At 30.4% G+C, this 19381-nt stretch overlaps 1 long non-coding RNA gene across 1 annotated transcript in view; it reads right to left on the bottom strand.

Moving 5' to 3' along the window:
• LOC128855104 (uncharacterized) overlaps window positions 1–19381 on the bottom strand; it is a 72157-nt gene that overhangs the window by 42037 nt on the left and 10739 nt on the right. Inside the window, exon 2 of the long non-coding RNA XR_008453691.1 lies at window positions 12394–14464. This is a non-coding gene — a long non-coding RNA (uncharacterized LOC128855104). The remainder of the gene's footprint in view (window positions 1–12393; window positions 14465–19381) is intronic.

Genomic DNA, 19381 nt, shown 5'->3' with positions numbered 1-19381 from the left:
TGTGAAAATTTTAGATGAATCGGAGCAAAACTTACAAAGATACAGCCATGTAAGTGTTGCTACCTACTCTGATTTTTTTTGTAATATATTTAAAACTTTAAAGCGTTTTTCCCACAACTTACGTTTTCAAAGTCGGTGCTCCTCATAACTTTGAAACTACTGCACGGATCCTTTTGAAATTTTGAACACTTTTTCTGTAGATGTTTTACAAGGTAACGCCGAAGAGTTTTTTTTCCGAATTTGTTGATACTTTTGTTTTTACGGTAACTAATTCACCGATTTTTTACGCGAAAATCGTGTTTTTGACTTTAACGTGTTCCCAAAAATCGAAAAATTTTTAATTTCAAAAAACCCTCAGCGTTACCCGGAGAAAACGATTATCTAACGAAATAACTTTGGTTTTTTGAATTCAGATGATTTAACACCGAGTTATGAGGGGCACCGCAAAACTACTTTTTTTTGAGATGCGACCGAATAATTTCTGCCATTGCCGTATTTTTAAATATTTTTGGTTGAAAATTTCACAAAATATACTTCAAATGCTATAGTTTTATGTAGTAAAGGATTTGACGAATAAATTGTAACTGTGTCATAAAAAAAAATCATAAAAATGTGCCTTTTTTCCATGAATTAACGTTACCCCCCCAAATTTTACACAGGTGTTCGAAATACAATTTACTCGTGCGTGAACGAAGGATTTTGTTTTTTTTTTCAATTATAACTATTTAAAAAAACAAAATGTCAAGCAAATTTGACCGAAATTTTCATTTTTGTGCAAAACTGTCTGCCAAAATTTCAATTTTTACTTTTTTTTTCTTTACTTCGTTCAAGCACGAGTTTATGGTCTTAACTAAAGCACTAATTTTTGTTTTTTCATTTTTGATGAGCCTATCAGGAGTTATGCTGACAACGGCGACGCACCTTTTTTTCGACGGGTCACCGGATATGACGCCACAATGGAGGAGTTTTAATTTTTTGTTTTTTGAAAATTTCAGAAATTATTCTTTAAACATGTATCTATAAGACAGAAAAAAGTTTGAATTAAATAAATAATTTTTTACATAGAAAAAAAAAATATTGAAAATAGGCCTGTTTTTACCCGACGAAACCCATGTAACCCCTTAAAAACTATATGTCTCCGGATGATGCGATTTTCAGTTTTAAGATGGGGATACAGCCCTCTATTCCCTTCTTTAAAACTTTGGTTTCAAAGCAGGTTACATTATACTAAATGTTTCCCCCAATTATCGCAAATTTGATTTATTTATTCTGGAGCTTCTTAACAAATTCGTAGTTGTAGAGCACTTGCATGAATGAGTTTATTGAATCGGGTAACTAAAGAGCGCGGGCATATCAGGAAAAGCTTAATAATGCGAGTTACTTCATAAAAGCATGAAAGATAGAGCTGAATTCGTCGAAAATTTGTCCATTTCCAAACACCCTATGCACAAAACTAGTTATCTTTATCAAATCTCAAACTTGAGCTCGCCCATTCAAATTTATTTGCCAATTTCATATTTATGCATTACCAAAAATGATGATTAATGAATAATAAATATATATATGTACACACGTGCACACATACATACGTATATACATTCCGTTTAATTTAATAAGTCACTGTCCATATTTATAAGCTAGCAAAACTGTACCTTCATTAAAAATATTTCAATGATTAATCAAATGGTGTTTTTTTCTTGCCTTTGTTGTTTTTCTTTTCTTTTCCAATCAATTCAGTAATATTTTTATTTGTACGAGCACATTTGCTTTAATAGCTTTATAACTTGGAAACAAGTGTTTATAAATAACATATTCACTCACTTAATTGTTAGTTAATTGGAACTGCGCCTTAGAGCCGGCGAACGAGTAAAATATAAATGGTATTTCAAGCGAAGCAAAAACAAAAAAAAAACACGACTTAGAAATACGCGCACTCGAAACTTAATGCCCCTGCTTAATTTATGACTGAGTGAGCAGAAATAAAGCGGAAAAGGAAAAAACAAAACGGAGGCATTTAGAAATAATAATTTTTAATATGTTCAACAGTGGAAATGTGTTTATGAAAACGTATGGCGCAGCAGCACATTTCTATTTGAGCCACACAAGCGCATGCCGACGGCGATGAAAGCGCTGATAAGCGAGCGAAGTGAACGCACGAAAAAAACTAGGCAAAAAAAAAAAACAAATCAAAAAACTGCAAAGACATGGAAAGCAATGGAGAAAAATATGAAAAGAAAACGTCTATTTCCATATAAATACTTTTTAACAAATCATTTAGCTATTCATGCGCGGCATATTAAAATTGCATAATGACGTACATTATTTGCGGGCACATAGTTGAGCACGAAAAAAAAAAAAAAAAAAAAAAAAAAAAAGAAATAAAAACAAAACCAAAAATATGCACGAAAATAATTATAATTTTGAATATTTTTGCTTCCGCTTTTTTGTTTTCTTTTTCTATTTATTCAGCACATAAACAGGGAATGTGTATTAAGTATTTATTTACTATCAGCGTCAAAATAAAGTGTACAACAGGTATTGATAAGTTTCGGCTACTTATTTATTTATTTTGTAATTTCAGTTATTTTTTCATAAAAATACAGTTCAAACCGCCACAAAAACCATATAAAGTTTCGGACTTTACATATAATTTACCAAAATTCGGTGAATTCCCATCAATATTTGGAATTTGAGTAGTAAAGTCGTCTCTCGACGAACAAAACTAATAGTCTACAAGGCTCTCATCATGCCCGTCTTAACATATGGCGCAGAAGCGTGAACGATGACTATATTCGATGAGGCGTCCCTTGGAGTGTTCGAGAGAAAGATTTTGCGGAAGACTTTTGAGCCTTTGGACGTTGGCGACGGCGAGTATCGTAGCCTATGAAACAATGAGCTTTACAACGACATAGACGTAGTGCAGTAAATAAATACGTTGGCTGAGACATGTCATCCGAATGGATATAACAAATCCGGCTCTGAAAGTATTCGATACGGTACCAACTGGTGGTAAGAGAGGAAGAGGAAGCCTTCACTTGGTGTGTCCAATTGGCGTCGGTTGGCACGAGAAAGAAACTATTGGTGCGCTTTGTTAAACTCGACCAAAATCGCGTAAGCGGTTAACGCGCCAATTAAGAAGAAGAAGAAGTTTTATAGATCACTGAATTTCTATGTAATGCAGAAGCACTGCTTTTTAGGAATTTTTTTTGTACGCCATCGGACCTGTGCATTTTTTGCATTTAACGCCGACTGCAATTTTTTTTTATATGAAAGAGGACACCCAAATATCGTTAGCAGAGAAAATTGTGAAAAATCACCGCGATTTTTGAGGCACTTGAAACTTGCGCTTTATTATTACACAACGGTAAAACTGCATACCCAAATTTCTTTCAGAAATTCTGAGTAAAAAGTTTGATAAAAATTTTCCGAGCTTTTCAAAGTTTTATACTAAATTCGAAACTATGATTTATTTGGTTCTTGTTGTAGTATGTATGTACTATATTTTTATAAATAAATGAATAAATAGCCAATAGTTAAAAATAGTAAATAGTTTTATAAGAAAATAGCAGAAAATACAAAATAAATAAATAAAAATACAAAACTTATCAATTCGGGGTGTACACTTTAGTTTGGCTCTCATCGTATGCATGTATGTATATGTGGATGTGTGTGTACTTGTTGCTAATGCTTGTAAATCAAACATGCAAGCTTATTTAATGACTTGGGTATCTCTAGGAAACTTTGTGCTCAGCTAGCTCAGATTTTTGAATTAACCTTTCTATTTAATTAAAAACATATTTTTGTGTTTATTGTATTGGCTGTGCTAATTTTAGATAAGCGGCAGCTTTTGCCAAAGGAATTAAGTTTTATTTGCTTGTAGCGAGATTTGGCATGAGTTCACTTCAATTTTTCATATACTACATATAAGTAAACGTATGTAAGTATGTATGTCTGTTTATATATATGTATGTATATTGTTTTTTATTTATTACTTTAAATATGTAGTTAATGTTTATAAGAAAAAGATAGTCTCGTTTTGGTTGTTGCCGCAGTTATCATGCCACATCTTTTTGATCAACGAGCTGCTTATTGTGTGTTTGTAAATATTTAGTGGGGAAATCTAATACTCGAAATGCATTTAATTTAATGTATATACAATATATAAACATAATTTTATTCCTTATGCATGTATAAATAGGAGCAGCTCACGGAATATGAGCGCTAAAATGTTGGAAAAAAAAATTTTGTTATTTTAAAAAATTAAAAAAAAAACCAAATCGCAAGTTAGCAAAATTAATCAAACACAATATTTTTTAATTGCTAAAAAACAACAAAAGAATATAAATCGGAAATATCCAAGTACAAGGTGGGGCTAAATTAATCACCCTATTAGTAAATTTATAAAACCAGACTAAAAAAATTAGGTAAACAATTTTTTAATTAAAAACAAAAAAAAATGTAGAAAAAAAAGTTAACAAAAAAAAAAATTAAATAAAATATACATATTTTAATTTTTTATATATTCACATAGATTTGTTAAAAAAGATTGAAAAAAAATTAAATAAAATAAAAAAGTATATAACTTTTTTTTAATATTTTGTATTGTACTTTATTTATTTTTTTTAATATTTTTTAACAAATCTATGTAATAAATGTGCTATTAAAAATATAATAAAAATATTTAAAAAAGGTTATATACTTTTTTATTTTATTTAAAATAAAATATATAAAAAAAATATGTATTTAAATTTTTTGTAAATTTTTTTATTTATTAAATTTTATTTAATTATTAAAAACAAAAAATTAAAACCGCAAATTATCATAGTACAGGTGGCGCTAAGTTAATTACCCTATAGGTAGATTTATAAAACCAGGTAAAAAAATAAGGTACAAAATTTTATAGTGAAAACAAAAAAAATATACAATATAAATTACAATTATTCTTGTTTTAAGTGTAATTTATGTATATTTTATGTTTTTCATTATACAATTTTTTTCCTTATTTTGTTGATCTGCTTTTAAAAACAACATTTAACAAAAAATAAAAAAAAATTAAATAAAACATATTTTTTAATGATTTTTTAATTATAAAAAAGTCCGAATTCTAATATACTAGTGCATTTTTTACAAAGATTTATTAGAAGATTAAACATAAAAATTAAATAAAATAAAAAATTGTAAAAAAGAAAGTCATGTACGTTTTTATTTCATTTAAAATAAAAAATTTAAACAAAAATTGTGTATAAATTTTATTGAAAATTTTTCTTTTATGGTTTATTAAATTTTATTTAATTATTAAAAACAAAACAAAAAAAATAATTATCATAGTACAAGGTGGCGTTAAACTACTCTCCCCATTTATAAAAACAGATTAAAAAAAAAAGTAGTAAATCAAATTAAAAAAACAAATGTTATAGGTTTTTTTAAAAGTAAGATTAGAAAATAAAACGAAATGAAAAATTGTACATAAACTACAATTTTTTATTTTATTTTTTATTGAATTTTATTTAATTTTTTTAAATTATTAAAAGCAAAAATAAAATTAAAATCGCAAATTATCATGGTACAAAGAGGCGCAAAATTTAGGCAAGATTTATTAAATAAAATTTCAGAAATGTAAAAAAAATTAAATTAAAAAAAGTCTAAATAAAATAAAAAAAATAAACAAAAAAAGTTATTTTCGAATTTTGTTTTTAATTATTGAAAAAAATTAAAAAAAATAAAGATCTGAAATTACAATAACACATATATTACATTACAAATTAAAGAAATATGATAAAATATACAATACAAATTAAAAGAAATTTATTTTACTTTTTAGTTTTTTTTAATTTTATTTTATTTATTACTAAATTTTATTTAATTTTTTTTCTAATTATTTAAAACAAATGTAAAAATAAAAATCGAAAATTATAACAGTACAAGGTGGCGTCCTAGATGGCCTTGCCGGTGACGTCGTACACCAATCATATTATATATTATATTTGACACCTGTGAAGTAAACAACTGCAGTAATCAAACACACAAGCAATAGGGTGCGCAAAGGTCAAAATATGTAAAAATTACCATCACTCAAAATATTTTTTTTTGTTTTTGTTTTTGGTATTTAGTAAAAGAGTGATTCTAAAACGAAATTTGATGACTAATTTTGCGCCACCTTGTATATAAATGTAGGCGAGTATGAATGAATACAAATAGCAGCAAACAAATAAAACTAAAACAAAAATAAATAAAAGAAAAATATTTTTTTACTGACTCTGTTAGGTGTCATTTCAAGTTAACCTAAACAATTAAGTGACAATAATAAATCAAGGCGCTACAGCTGGGCAGCTGTCTTGTTAGGAATACCGTTGTGTGAGTGTCTGACAACGCTTAAAGTAAGTCAATTCAAATTCGGGCGGAAGTTCAGGCTCATATAAAATGTATACATTTTGTGGTTATTATATATAGATTGGTTGAAAAGCAAGAAGGCAAAAATAAAAGAATATGAATTATTAAATGAAATTAGCTTTTTATTCACGGTAGTCTCCCTTAGCGTTTGCACCCGTATGCGAATAATACTTCAATAATTTTATACCAATTATGTAATGAATTGCAAAATACTCTTACATAGTTTTTTGTTGAATTCTCAACGAGTGCGGCACTAAGTTTTGCGCAACACTAGTTTTTTCATGTGTCTATGAGTCTTGAGCGATGGATGACAGGTTTTGAAGAATTTCATGTACATTTCATGTAGCATTCACTTTCATAATGGTTTATGGTATGTGAAGTATTTTTCTGTCACTTCCCTCAGAGCTAGTGCCACTTTCTCTTTCACAATTTCAGCTGGTCAAATTTTGTGCCTTTTAATATAGATTTCATCCAAGTTAACGGATAGAAGACCCAATTTGGAAGTCAGAGCAAATAAGACGAATGGTATAAAACTGAGAAGATTTGCTTGACTAGAAACCGCGCATGACAGATAATTCAGAATGAGCGGCAGCAATATCTTGGTGGATAACCTGTCATCCATCGCTCAAGACTCATAGCATTTCACTATGCTGAACATTATTTTCTTATTATCTCATGGATTTCGGCAAGAACGAGAAGGTAATAATGTTGATTAATAGATTCATCGTTTAGTTATTTTTAATATTTTCAGAAAGTAATGAAGATTTCGTTTTTCTGAAAAAATTGCTTTTAATTGCGATCTACATTTTTCGACTTCGATGCTAAAAAAATTATGAGCAAACTCTGTATTCAATTCTAAAAATGCCACACTTAACGAAAGCAAAGTTGGCGAGTTTTCTCCCTTAAGAAGCTTTGTCAGAGGAGTTGGCTGCCCTGAAAATCAGCTGACTACTTAAAACATTAATATTAACTTCATGTATTATACCCTCCATATTCTTTTCTGAGTAGGCGAAAACATGCGTTTTAACAGATTTGAGTACAACATTAAACAATTAGTACACCGTGTAAGCGCAACACTTTTTCGTAGAAGAGAAAATCCTATAAGCGAAGCTACACATTCCGCTTGAATATCGACGAAACCCGAAGAAATTTTGATCACTCCCTCCATTTCTCCACTTGTATAGACATTCCGATTTATAATTGAGATATTTCAAACAAACTTGGTGACTATGTTAGGTTTGATATGAAGTACGCAGGCTGATATATCCTCAAGTTCTAAATGTGGCCTTTACGCACTAGCCATACCAAGTTCGATATCGACTGAAGGTAGATACTTCTCTACTTGTTTATATTTAATTTCGTCATTATATTATAACAACAATAAAACTCTCTGCCTATAAACGAGTATGTCATTCACCTGTTTGTCTATTTGGCAATCCGCTAAATTTTAAAACTTCCGCTTCAAGTTTATTAAAGTATGCGAAAAAAATGCCAATTCGAAAATACGTATGAAAGGAAGCGTCGACAAATAATCATGCAAATGAAGAAGTTATAGTAAGTGCGGGCTGCCGCTTAGTACTAAGCAAAGACATTTACATATGTACATTAGGGCGGACCAATTCGGTTGGAACTATATTTTACTATCATTTTAACTATTATAGGCACTATTGGTTCCTAGCATATTCGGATTTTTCTAAATAATAAAAACAAAGAATCTTACAGCAAAACCCTAAAGTCAATTCTGAGCATCTCAAATTCTAAGAAAAACCATATTTGTGTTCACATAGTTGGGGCGATTAATCTTTTTACAATACAGCCAATATTTGTTGTGCAACATTTTTGTTGGTAGTTTTTTATAAAAAAATTATTAATTATATAACAAAACCCTTCTAAATCAAACTGCTTTGTGCGAGATTCACTCAAATTTAGCAAATTTAAATAAATCAACATCAAAGAATTATCTTAAAAAATTATGATCAAAATTTGCAAACTTTTTTTATACTTTTCATAATAATTATTATCATTTTTATTATTTTATTATTATTCATTTATATAACTTCTGGGTAAGCAGTTTTATAGCCCATTCAATTTTAAAATAATTAAGTGAGCGTTTAAAATATATTAGGTGTGCAACTAAGTTATCGCAGTTTTTTTGATGAAAATACAACTTTATTTAAAAAAAAATAGTTACAAGTCAATCACTGAAAGTATTGGCCTTCGCTGGCTACAACTTTTTCTCATCTTTTTGGTAGATTTCGTATACCGTCGCGGTAAAACTGTTCATCTTTTGAGCCATTTTTTGATGCCTTCATATGAATGGAACTGCAGGTCAGCTAGACCATGTGCCATCGATCGGAACAGATGATAATCGGACGGCGCAATATCTGGAGAATACGGAGGGAGGGGTAGGATTTCCCATTTCAGTGTTTCGAGGTAGGTTTTAGCGGGTTTCGCAACGTGAGGCCGAGCGTTGTCTTGCTGTAGAATCACTTTTTCATGCCTCTCCGCGCAGTGCTCGACTCAATCGCATCAATTTAAGTCGATACCGATCCCCAGTGATGGTTTCGCTTGGTTTTAACAGTTCATAATAAATAACACCAACTTGGTTCCACTAAATACATGGCATAACCTTCGCAGCGTGGCGAGACGACGACGTAGAAGCATGACCGGGCAGTCCCCATGACTTTCTTTTCTTTGGATTGCTGTAATGAATACGTCAGGATGCGATGAAGAAAACCCTTCCTTTTTTGCCGCTGGAGCAGTTGTTTACAGGCGAAAAAACGACGTTCAGCATCCCTTGGTTTTAACTCATAAGGAACCCAAGTCCCCAGTTTCTGAATCATTTCCAAAGCATGTAATCGCTAGGAAATGGATTAGCGTGTAACTCTTAATACTGAAGCAAGCTCTTCTTGCGTTTGACACGGATCATCATTGAGCAATGCCTCCAATTCAGCGTCTTCGAAGGTTTTTGGCCTTCCTTCACGCGACGGTCGTCAACATTAAAATCACCGTCTTTGAGGCGACAGAACGAATCTCGGCACGTTGTTTCATTTAAAGCAGCATTTCCATAAACTTTTTATAGTTCTCGATGCGCTTCAGCCGCCGTTTTTTCGGTTTTTTTTCGAAAGAAAGAGAAAAATCAACACTTCCCGCAACTGACGATTATTCAGCACAAAATCAGACATTTTCACAAAACCAAAAGTATATGATACCAAAACAAAATCACTAATGTGTCGAAGCAGTTTGTTTACCATATGTTTAAGCTTGATTTATGATGTTTAGGTTATGTTAGAATCGACTAGCACACACTGCTGGCGGCATCTATTGACAAACAGCGGGAACTTAGTTGCGCACCTATTATTAATAATTGTCTTGATTTGTGACAGTTTCTTTCCGTGCGTTGTTGACTATTTTCTTCCATATAAAGCACTTGTTCCGAAATCTTTTATATGGAAGGTCAGCATTTTCTGCTGAGCATAAGGAGTAGAGTTTTGATATCTACTTTTCATTTAAAGAATTGCAAGATGGCGTTGGAAAGCAAAGAATATGTAATTTTTTAGTATTGTAATAGGAATAGTGAAAGCGAATTATTTTCATTATATGAAAATAGCACTAAAACTGGCAAAACAAATAAAAAAAAGGTAAAACTTTGGGCTCCTTTTGGAGTACTTTAAATACAAAATTTATTTAAAAAATAAATTCAGCAAACCAAAACGTTCTGCTGTAAAAGTTTGTATTAAAAAAACAAAATATTTATTTATTCGCTAGTAATATAACTACAAACAGTAATACTAATAATTTAAAAGGCACTAGCGGCAAGAGCTATCGGCCTGAGAAAAAAGAAATCAAAGAATTAGATTCGTAGTGCTTTGGTAGCTAGAGTTTGTGAGAAACGGATACGCGAAGAATTTTAAAAATAAAATATATAGCTTAACTTTTCTGTTTTTAAAGTACTTGTGTATCAAATAAGTTTGCTAAGAAATAAAATGACGGTCAACTACCACCGATAGCTGGAGTTCTATTAACAGCACAAAGTGTTTCTCATATCGAACCCAACTCATTCTCCCTATTGCCTTACCTTCTTTCAATGGTACTACGAGGTGAGGCAAAATGAATCACCCTACCGAAAGATTTCTAATATTGGCAAATGGATTCAGATTCAAATCATATTTGACGCTTGTGAACTAGACAGTTGGAGTAGAAGCAGCGGCTAGCGTAAGGTTCAAAATAAAGATCTCCGGCATTTAGAATCATTTTGTTTTGTTTAGTAAAAAAGTTATTCAAATATAAATGATTAATTTTGCGCTGCCTTATGTAATGAATGAATTACAAAGAATTCTCGTCCAAGTGGGCTCCTTCCTTTTTGGGAAAGCAACTAGCCGAACCTACCTTTACCTGGCCCAGGATACATGAAAATGGTAAGCTGTAAGCATTAATTTAATCACTGAACTACTTTAAATGGTTTTACAAAAATCTGTATAAGATCTGAGTGCAGAACTAGGAAAAACAAAATTTCTTCTATTTTTGGTATGCACCTTAGTATTTCTACAAATGGAGGAACCTATAGTTTTATGCCACCCCCGAACGACCGATGGTTGGCAGAAATACATTTGGAGGTTTGCCATTGCCATTGCCGAGTGGCGACTGCTATTAGAATTTTTTTTTTTTTATAATTTGTGCTTCATACACGGGGTTTTGAACCTGGGCTCTACCTAATAGCACTCGCGAAAAAACCTATTAGTCGTTGCAAACTATTGTAGAGCGTAACCCAGGACACTACATTGCAAATATGATGGGTGCAAGGCGCATCTATTCAAGGTGATACTGCATGGGCAAGGTAAGCGATTCCAAGTGCATATCCTGTGAAGCGCCGAGCGATGACGCTCAATACACCTGTTTAGTTATGACAGATGAGTCGTGGAAAGAGCTGCTCTGAGGAAGCAGATTGGCGACATTGCGCTGTGCAACATATTCAGCAAAATGGACAGCTGGAACGCAGTACAGAGATACATCGAGGATGTACTAGAGAAAAAATATAGTCCTTGACACAGTGCAGCAAAGCAAAGATTCACACAGATAGAGACCCAAGAAGACGAGGATATAGCATGGAATTTATATATACTTAACTCCTAACCCTATGTTCCAAGGGTAGTAGCATGAAAATTTCAGACAAGTAGGTTGCTTGCCCACCTGCCTTAACTTTATCATAGAAATACTATCTACACATCTAAACAGGTGTTTGCCTGTGTTTAGTCTGCGAGTGGCATCTTATTTGGCACTTACACTGTATATCTACCGAGCTTTTCCCTATCCGCCACATGGGGACGCGTCCGATGGGAGCAGACAGAATAACCTCCACATAGGCAAACTGGCAATAAAGACACGCATGAAGTCGGTGGACCCAGGTGTGGGTGAATATAATTACTCTTTAAGGATGCCTGGGCCTCTCGAAGTAATGCAGAAAGTATTAGCGCGAAGGGTGTCTCCCCAGAAGGGTGTATCTCCAGAGGGAGAGGAAGGATTGTTTTAATGGCTACACCACTCAACGCAGTAGATGATGGTCATCGTAAGTGCGAATGCATTTTGAACCCTACCTCACCCACCAAAAAATAAGAAGCAAAGGTGCTATCAGTAGACTTACTGATATGAGTTTATTCTCTTACGCCTTGAACATAAGAATGCCAGCACAAAATCAAATGAGCAAACGCCACTCTAATTTACTGCTACTCTGCTTTCTTTTGTCGTGACTCTTTTGAGGTATAAAACGTTGTTGTTGGTCTAGTGCCACTACTTTGGATAAAGACAATCGTAAATAAAAAAAAATTGTATTCAAACTTATTTTATAAAATAAAATAGTTTTTGTTAACAAATTCCTGAATTTGAGCTCTAGAGAGAGCGCAAAATTTCAAGCAACAAATCCACTGTTTGCCAGTATTTTATTTTTATTCTATTAACAGATCTACTGCGGGTATAATTATTTAGCTTTTTGCTTTGATCACTTACCTGAATTAAAATTTTTAATGTACGGCTTACAATCCAATTAAATGCGTTGGTTGTTTTTATTGCGTTTTTGCTGTTGCTCATAAGCCGCTCTTTTGAGACCAGATGCAGCACATTTTTGTTGATGTTGATTTTATCCTGATGCGGTTTTTTCTGTTTTTATTTATTTTTTGTTTTATTTTGCTTTTATTTTAACTGTGTCACTTTAGTTGAAATTTTTTGTGTTTTGGCGTTTTTTGATTTGTATTTTATTAGTATTTTTTTGCAGCTACAACCTCTAACATGCCTTATGTGGATGTGTGTCTGCTAAAGGTCACAAAATTGTTACGCAACTATTACACACACACACACAAACGCGGTTATTCAACGCTAAGTTGACATAAATTTCGAGTATCCTGTTACACTCTCTAAGCTTTGCAAAAGCGTTCTTTGCGCGCTTTTAGTGCCACTTACTTTGCTTCGCTTTGCACGCCGCGCATGTAGACACATATGCAGTATCCTTTGTTTGTGTTTGTGTTCCAGTTTGGGTTTGTTGGTGTGTAAGCGCTTTTATTTCACTGCTGTCACACGCCAAGTAGTCGCATGGACTTAGCTGTGTGCTTTCTGAGGCTTATATATTTTTTGTTGTGTGTTTTTTTTTGTTTGTTTGCTTTTCGAACTTTTCTATTGTGTGTGTGTGTGTCTCTTGCTCGGCTTGTCTTGCTGCTGTTAATTTATTTTTGTTACACGACAGGCGCCTCCAGCGTTGCGTAGCTGATTCTATTAGATAGTATATTGCTGTTGTTGTAGTTATTGTTGTCGCTTATTATCCTTAATTAGTGTAACGAGCTGCAAATTAATACACTTTACTTAATTAAAATTGACAATGACGCCGCGCAGCATTAGGGTAAGAGGGAATTAAATTATTATTTATATAAATGATTTTTTTCGCTTGCGCTTTTTCTCTGCCAATTAAACCATTTTATTGAGGGTGGTCGGATGTTTACACTACTGCTTTACTTTCATATAAATAAATTTCAATTTCATTAATATTTGTTTGAATTTATTTGTGCATTTTTCGTTTTATTTCTGTTGTTCCTTGTTGTTTTTGTTTTTGTATTTTTTTTGTTTTTGTTCTTTTTTTGTTTGATGCGTCACAAGCTGTTATTGCTGGAGCATTTATTGCGCTTTTTAACAACTGTTTTACATTTACTCACTAATTATAATCGAATGTAATTAATATGCAAGTGTTTATTTTTATATTAATGCGCGCAACCACACAAATTTGCACTTTCCAAGCGCTTGGATGCCTGTGGCATTTTTCGCTTTCTTTTATGTATAATATGTATGTGTGTATGCCTGAAAATACGTATGCTTAGTGCTTTTTTTTGAAATTTTATTCACACGCATTTGCCACTGCACTTAAAGGATAATTCTCATTTCATTTTCATTATGAATAACAAAGTGGGTTAAATTGACGTTTGTTGTTTGCTACTATGTTGCTTCTGCGCGCACTCACTGCCGTTTTAATTTTTTTTCAATTTTTTTGCAATTAACGTCTTACTTCTATGCACTCTTCTCTCTTCTTTTCTTAACCGTTGCTTCTATTTTATTGTATTTTTTCCATTTGCTCTTATTTCGCAATCAAATTCACACTAACGTCACTCATACGCCCAGGCGCACAACGTGAACTTTAACACTGCCATTGTCACTGTTTTATGTTTTTACACATAAATATATATTTTTACTCTGTTAACGCCTTTAGTTTTTATACATTTGACAATATATATCTATTTGTTAAGTATTTTTTGTACATTTATTTCTCGCCTTTCCGATGATTTCCTTTACACTCACTTTCACTGTTGTTTTGTTATTACATTTGGGTGTTGCTTTCTCTTTTAATTTATTTTTAATTTAATCTTTCGGTTCCCGAAGTTTTACCTTCTGCAATTCATTATTCATAATTTATTTTTGTCATTCTTTCATTTTTATTGCACATATTGTCCGATGCAGAACTGCCAATGTCGGTGTGCATCGGCATATCCGCATTCAGCACCACTGACTGCGCTTCACTGCAACAACCGGCAACTGCAAGCTGAAATAAAATTTTTTTTTTTTTTTAGAATAGACCTCTACTTTTTAGCCCTTATTTTACTTTTTACTAAAAAAGCGACCGATTTATATTTTTATATTGTAATTTTTTAACCTTCGCTTTAATACTTTTTTTTACAATTTTGTAATACAAATAAATTCGTTTACTTGGTATTATTTTTTAATTATTTCATTTATTCAACTGTCCGCTGCAAATCGAAATGAACTGTCAATGCGTCAAGTGACAAATTGACAAGCAAGCAAGCCCTCGTTCAATCGGTACTGTTTTCGAGCGACGGCAAATTCAAATAAGGCTAACGAAGCAGAGTTGAGTTGCGCTGAGTGAGTGGCCCGTGCGTTTGTGCGCTGAGTATTGTTGCTGAGTGCGTGACTGATGCGTTCACGCTTAAAAGCGCACGCACGCATCTCATATAAATAGTGGAAAAGTATTTAAAAAAGGTATTAAAAAAAAAGTTAAAAAAAATGTATATGCAAAAAGAAAAAAAAAATACAAAAATTAGTGCATGTTCCATTTTTTTTAGATAGAAGAAAAAATTTAGCACCGTCAACAAAGATAGTTGCTAAAAATCAACGTTATTTTGAAGTCACGCGAAACTTGCACTTTGTTATACTAAAATTGCAAGCGCTATTGAACTGCATGCTTAGAAAAATTGTACAAACTCTGCTATGGAAGTTGGATGTTTTAATGAAATTTTTTTCTTTTTTTATTTGGTAGAAAATTTGACTTTGCCTTTTCTTATAGCGTACATTATTTTTACAACGAAAAAAAAATAGTGGTGTGTTTATAACTTTGCAACGCATGGCATATGTGGAAAAATTGTGGGGTCACAAATTAATTGAAATTAGGAGGAGTACATAAAACATGTAACCAATTAAAATGAAATAGAAAAACCAATCACATATGACAAAACAATATAAGCAAATGAAAAATTTTAATTAATATTCTACCATTTTAGATGTTTAAGAGAAATTTCCTCCCGCGTGTTTCTTTGTTGCAGAGCAGCCACCGCTTAAAAGAAAGCTACTTCTATCGTTTGAATTTTCAGGTCATGTGCACCTTCAAATCGGGATCCTACCGTATAATAGTCACGCACAAACCTACAATTGAAGGTTTAATAAGGTAATTAAAAAAAAACACTCACAGAGGAGTCAACATTTTTTTGGGTCGAACTTTGAGTGTCTTTTGTGGGGAAACAAAAAAATCGCCCATTGCTCTGTGAAAATCATATTCTAGGGATCAAAATAAGAAACTTTGTCGAAGGAATCATACCTCTAAAACGAATTCTGATGTCCCCCAATTTGGGTCGAACTTCTCAGTTTCTTTTCTCATGTAAAGGCCAAAAATGGTGATATTGTGAAATGATTGTATGGGGAACCCCCCAGGGGAGTTCCAGGGGGACTGCCACTGGCATGGATGGATCGGCCGTCCAAAGTTAGTGGGGGTCGGTCATACATTTGGACTCGATTGGAGCACTCTAAATGGGTCAAAGTGGGATTTTTCGTTCGACCCAAATTGGGGGACATCAGAATTCGTTTTAGAGGTATGGTTCCTTCGGCAAAGTTTCTTATTTTGATCCCTAGAATACGATTTTCACAGAGCAATGAGCGATTTTTAAATCGACCCGCCTTAATATACATATATATAAAATTGGCGCGTACACCCTTTTTGGGTATTTGACCGAGCTCCTCCTCCTATTTGTGGTGTGCGTCTTGATGTTGTTCCACAAATGGATATGAAATAAGTTTAATAAAAAACTTTCAAATTTAAAAAGGCTGGTAAGAACAAAAAAAAAAAAACAATAGAAAGTATATTTAAAATTATTATTTGTTTTTCTTGCGAAAATGTTAGCTCTAATAGTTTTACTAATTGAAACTTTCACTTAAGTTAAGTTAATTTTAAAACTGCAGAAGACGATTTTCCTTTATACAAAATAAATGCGCTGTAGGGAACAAACACAAAATGCGAAAAAAATATTTAAAATGCAAGCAGGACGCGACCAAATTTTTGCGAACTTATGGTGTAGTTGAATGATTCTCAATTCTGTGTAACGAAGTAAAATTTTATCAAATATTTTTGATTGCAAGTACATTAGAAAATATTTTTAATTGATATAATAAGTGGGCGGTGCACTAAAAATATAACAAATAAAATTAAGAAATTCAAACTAAAATTTTTTTGTTTGAGCAAAACCATTTTTTATATACGAAACTTGTTCATAAATAAATGCAAAAGATTAAAAATTACATACATTTCAATATACCTAAAATTAAATAAATAGTAAAATTTTAAATTAATAAACAGCAAAATTGTTCTTAAGTAATTAATATCCTATAAAATATTATTTATATCTTCATTTTTAATAATAATATATAATATGAGAAATTATTTCCATTCTTTTAATTTAGAAAAAAAAACTAGTTCAATTGTAATAAATAGAAAATACTTCTATAAATATAGTTAAAAATGATGTTAATCATATTATATTAAAAAAAAACTATATATGAAATATTATTAATTAAAAAAGAAAAATGTTTTTTTTTTGAATAGAAGAAAATATTTCTATTATTATATTATTCTATTTTTTTCTATTTTATTTTTATTCTATTATTTTATATAAAAACTGATATTTATTATTTTGACTTAAAAATATTCTAATTATTAATTAAAAAAATTTATTTCATTTATAACATAAAAAAATTGTTTGTATTGTATTATTATAAATTAAATGAAATTAAAAAAAAAAAATTATTTCAATTATCATATAATAAATTGAAAAAATGTTATACGAATTATAAATAATTATAATTATAAATTAATTAAGCAATATTTCTATGATTATAAACTTTGCCAATTAAACCTAAAACCAATTATTATAAATTAAAAAAAATTACTTGAATTATTATGAAAAACAAAACAAAAATGATTGAATAAATATAATAAAAACAAAAAAACTTAAATTATATATTAAAAAATAAAAACCCAAAATTTTTTCAATTAAATCAAATTTAAAAAATTATTACAATTATTACAAAGTAAAAAAACGATTTCATCTAATAGTAAAAATTAAAAAGAGAACATAATATTTCAATTATTATAAATAAAAAAAACTATACCATAAACTAAAAAAATTCCAATTATTACAAATTACAAAAAAAAAAAAAAAATTTCTATTATTTTAAATTACAATAAAACAAAAATTATTTCAATTATTATAAAGTAAAAACAAGAATTACTTTAATTATTATAAATATAATAAAAAACAAAATTTTTGTGAATTTTTATAAATGTTAAAGAAAAATTATTTACATTAGTATAAATTATATAAAAATATATTTTATTGTAATTTTTATAAATTCAGAAAAAATTTATATTATATCGTGTATACAATTGTTATAAATAAAAAAACGAGAATGAGTTTAATTATTATAAATTAAACAAAAATAAGTCAATGATTATAAGTGAAATTATTTCAGTTATTATAAATTAAAAAAAAAAGAAAAATATTTCAATTATTAATAATGAATAATGAAAAAAATATAAACATGATTTCAATTAATATAGATTAAAAAAAAAAAAACAAATATTTGAATTATTAATAATGAATAAAAATGATTTCAATTAGTATAAATTGATTAAAGAATATTTCTATTATTATAAACTAAAAAAATTCCAATTATTACAAATGAAAAAAAGATTATTTGAATTATTATAAATAAGTTAAAAAAGAAAAATTATTTCAATTCTTGTAAATGAAAAAAAATCAATTATTACAAGAAAAAAAAACAAACAAAGTGATATTAATTATAAATTTAAAAAATGTTTGAGTAGTTATAAATAACTATAATAAATGATGTCCATTATTATAAATTAAACAAAGAAGAAAATATTATTTCTATTACTTTCTATTTACTTTCTAAAAATATTTCAATTATTATAAATTAAATAATAAAAAAAATAATATTTATATTATTATAAATAAAAAAAAATTCAATTATTTTAAATGAAAAAAAATATATATATATTTCTAGTATTATAAGTTAAAATAAAAATAAGCAATTATTCCAATATTATTCTAAGAGGCGGCCAGTTAGCAATTCAAATAACTAAAAAATTAGATTAAAGCCCTGGCAACTGTCAAACTAGAAGTTTAAGTGAATAAAATACATTGCTGAGCGTCTCAAAAAAACCAAATCCATGAAAGTGTAAATAATCGCGTTAACGCGCGTTAAATTCAAATAACTAGTCAATATGCCGCAAAAATAAACTATTTTTCTCTTTTTTTCCTACGCTGATACCGCACAGCAGCTCGCAGGCAGCAATAAATTCGACTAGCAACTGATTAAATTAACACGACAACGTAGCGCTATTGAGCGTCACATTCACACCACGACTGCAGAAAACGCTAAAATACAAAATACATACATATGTATGCATGTATGCACGTAAACACAAAAAAAGCACACAAAAGTTAATCTCAAAAAAATCAGAAAATTACCAAAGTAAATTAAAGGAAAGATTTGAAAAAATCGCGGTTCCACTATCAAAGGGGCAGCGGTTTATATCAGTGTACACACACACAAACACAGTGTTTTTCGAAAAACTCCTCTAAAATAACCTAATAATAATAAATAGCTACATCAACGCAGTGCTTGCACAAACATTCAACTTGTCACAAGTACATACATATGCGTAACGTGTTGTTGTTGCCAGTCACTTCGTTCCTGCTGTTGCTGCACACATTTACGAATACAACACTTTTGGCAAAGCTGAGCTGAGCTTTGTGTGAAAAATAACACAATGCAGAAAAAAAACATAACAGTGAAAAAACAAGAGCAACAAAAAATAGAAACACTAACAGTACCGATTCCGACAACGACACCGAAACAACGACAACAAAAC

Source organism: Anastrepha ludens, chromosome 2 (genome assembly GCF_028408465.1).
Source record: "Anastrepha ludens isolate Willacy chromosome 2, idAnaLude1.1, whole genome shotgun sequence".
NCBI classification, from domain to species: Eukaryota; Metazoa; Arthropoda; class Insecta; order Diptera; family Tephritidae; genus Anastrepha; species Anastrepha ludens.
The sequence above is the reverse complement of the archived record's forward strand: the minus strand, read 5'-3'. Positions and strand labels throughout refer to the sequence as shown.